The following is a 3,534-nucleotide window of genomic DNA, read 5'->3' on the forward strand; positions in this document are numbered from 1 at the left end:
CCATAGCCGAGTACAGTGATGAAATAGAGTCCCGCTCTGGGAAGATGTAAAATAATGGCAGTCCTTCGAGCCGGAGTTGAACCAGCGACCTAAGGATACCTGTTTTACTGGTTCTACAGTCCACCGCTCTACCAACTGAGCTATCGAAGGAGGATGCATGTTGACAGCTCCATGACTTGTGTATTCTTCTACCAAGGCCTGAAACTGGGAAAAGGAAACATTTTAAATGAATTATTGTCTCCCTTATGCGCTGCTTGCCGGGTCCTTCCCACTGGCAGAGTCCATTGTCCTTGGCTAAGTGTCCGGGCCGTAGCACCCCGCCTCTCCACCGCAATCAATTGAAGTGTGAATGATGTGAAAATCTGATCCAAACACCCTAGTGGATTTTGTTGTGTCCGTGGCACCTTTTCTTTCTTTTTCCAAAAATTTGAGAAGCACTCTTGCTGCCACAGGGGTGCTGTGACCCAGATTCGAACCGGGGTTGCTGCGGGCACAACGCAGAGTACTCACCACTATACGATCACAGCTTGAAAGGGTACGTGTACCCAGCTTTAGATATGTTGTTTCTGCAGTTATGTCAGTGAACACAGTGTGAGGTTGGAAGAAGAGTTTACGGAGGTGTGCGGCCCCTGTCGTCAGGTAAGGGCATTTGCTTTCGAATGAGATATGAGGAAGGAAGAGAATGAATAAAAGAGCTCCCATGAAAGACAAACATAATGCATGAGCCGGGGCAGCTTTGGAAACATTATGGAAGACGGCCTATCCTGCGGCACCTTTGAAGTGTACATTTCCAGGCATACCCAGAGACAAATGAAAAAAGCAAGTAAATAAATGACACAGAAGAAGAAACGTGTACACTACCAAGGTTGTGACTGGGAGAGTATTAAAGATTAGGATTTTTTGAGCTAGCCAGGAGTTGAACCTAGAATCTTCTAATCCGTACTCAGACGCTTTATCCATTGCGCCACTAGCCCTTTTTGATTGCAACATGTGGAAACACACGTGGTGTGACAACTCAGATGTCCCAACCAAAGTAGATGTCAGTGGCCAAAGCCATAGCCGAGTTCAGTGATGAAATAGAGTCCCGCTCTGGGAAGATGAAAAATAATGGCAGTCCTTCGAGCCGGAGTTGAACCAGCGACCTAAGGATACCTGTTTTCCTGGTTCTACAGTCCTCCGTTTCTTCTGCGCTTTGAGGTGTTACTATGAGGTGTTTTTATCCCAGCATGGCATGATGCTGTCCTTGCTTGAAATAACCTAAGTTTCTCAGTAGCATTACCTGTAAGCTACACGTAGAGTCAATACAATACAAGCTAGGTGCTTTCCAAAGACCAATCACATGACCCCCAAACAACTGTCAAATAAACACTGGCAAAGAACCCCTTTTCAGAGAAAAGACCTGCTGAATACCAGGTGGCTAGAGAAAGAAGAGGAGTGAGATAGTAAATATGACTCATTCTTGGTTAGTTGTTGGTCTATAGAGACCACTATATAAACAGGTGTAGACAGCAGACATTGATGTCTAGTTGAACTGCATCATCCATGACTAGTTTAATGAGGACTAGTGGAATAATGGCTAGTTAAATAAGTAGTTGAATAAGGTATAGTTGAATGAATCCATGAATTGCCCTTTCCACGGTTATCTAGAAATTAAATCTGATTTCTCGATATATGCCACATCACATGCTTGATATGCCACCTCACAACTTTCCTCTCAGAAGCAGGTGCTGTCATTAATGACATCACCAAGGATGATGGTTCTGGACGTCAATAACAGTAATCATTCAAATAAAAAAAATATTGAAGCAGAAGAGCCATGAAGACCATTTGTACAATTGTTTGAACCGGCATTTCTACATGTCTCATACCTGTGTAGATGGTTTTGTATACGATTAAGGGGGAATAGAAAATAAACGAGGAAGTATTGAATCATGATCAATAACCTGCTGCACAGTTTCTGTAGTTTAGTGGCTATTGTGTTTGTCTCACGTGAAAAATGTCCCTTGTCTGGTTCTACCAGGCTGAACTTCTGGATCAGGACCTCTCAGTGAACAGAGCATGTCATCCCCTGGAAGATTTACAGCACTGTTTTATATTAGAAGAACTTCATCAATGACTTTTGGCATTTTCAGCCAGAAAACCACAACTATGGTGTGTGGAAGAGTGATTTTTATCTTATTGACCATAGTTCATATGTATCAGTCGTGCATATCCAAAACAGGTTCACTCCCCATCGGGGAATTGAACCCCCGCTGTTATTTAACCACCAGCGGGGACGCCCCTCGCATCAGTAGGACCAATTCACTGTCCTTACTGTCCGCACGTCACCTCCATCCTGCCCCCTTTTGACACCTCTACGGACAATAAACTGCAAAGCCTGCTGAGCTTTGGAGTCATTCCTTAATTTCCTTTGTTCCAAAATCATGTGTCCAGCTGTAGAAATCTAGGCTGGTCTCAGAGTGAGGCCTTAAAGTTGAAATTAAAGCTTCCCATGTTCACATAGGACTGTGGCCCAACACTGTTTATCGTGAAAGGACATGTACCATCAAGTACTTTCTCTGACTAAACTCACCCATTTAACAAACGTGTCCATAAAGAGGAAGTACATCAGTTATCCTTTCTTTAAAACTGAAATAAATGTGTTTGTTTGATTGAATCAGAAACGTTAGTCAACAAAATCTGAAATTTGAGAGTTCAAATTTTTTAAGATTAACTTCTAATCTCTCCTTATTTTTTCAATGACCAGAGAGGGTAGCTAAACCAAAGTGTCCTCTAAAGAGTGAATGTGAGTAAGGACACCAGATCGAACTACAATATGTATTTCCTTGTTAACATTGTCTTTCTTTCAATCTACCCATACCAGCACATCCAGTATGCCAGGATCAATCACAGAGTAATTTCATTTTTGTAAGCGCGTGTAAACTGAGTTACATATTCCAGCTGTGTTATGACCATCTAATATTACTTTCCATTTTTCAGCATGATGTCATTTCATTTTTGTAAGAGAGCGTGTAAACTGATGGTAACCTGAGCTAAATATTTCAGTTATATTATTACTATTTACTGCAACGTTTTTGTTCAACTTGCTGAAATTGTTTAAATTTTGTGGTTATAAATAAATGAATAACCAAATAACTGCCTGACTTGTTTGTGTTGGATCTAAAACTATCTTGCTAGTATTTACATGTATGCATTTCTGTTAACAAAGGGAATCTTAATTCAAACACTGTACTCATATTAAAGAAAAGCAAGTCTTGTTTATTCAACGCCAGCAGGTCAACTGAGGATTTGTCTAATATAAAATGAAAACAAATGAAATTGAACCTCAAATTATGAATGAAAAAATGATGAAGAAAACAACATTTTGTCCTCCATCTTCCCACAAATGTCAATTAACTTAGATAACTGGTCATCCCTCTTCCTTTCCCTCTCCTCCTCCTTTTCATCCAGCTCCCTCAGCCTCTTTTCCTGTCTTTAGTGTTGAAGAAAGTCCAAAACGTCATTTGTCCTTTTTTTTGGTTTTCTTCCATCCGT

General features: G+C 41.0%; 1 non-coding gene across 1 annotated transcript; it reads right to left on the reverse strand.

The window, feature by feature from the left end:
• Nucleotides 1-61: 61 nt before the first annotated feature.
• Nucleotides 62-150, reverse strand: trnay-gua (transfer RNA tyrosine (anticodon GUA)). The gene is given in 2 exon segments: nucleotides 62-97; nucleotides 114-150. It is a non-coding gene; the product is annotated as a tRNA-Tyr (tRNA).
• Nucleotides 151-3,534: the final 3,384 nt, after the last annotated feature.

The sequence above is a fragment of the Cololabis saira genome, chromosome 10, assembly GCF_033807715.1.
Source record: "Cololabis saira isolate AMF1-May2022 chromosome 10, fColSai1.1, whole genome shotgun sequence".
Classification (NCBI taxonomy): Eukaryota; Metazoa; Chordata; class Actinopteri; order Beloniformes; family Belonidae; genus Cololabis; species Cololabis saira.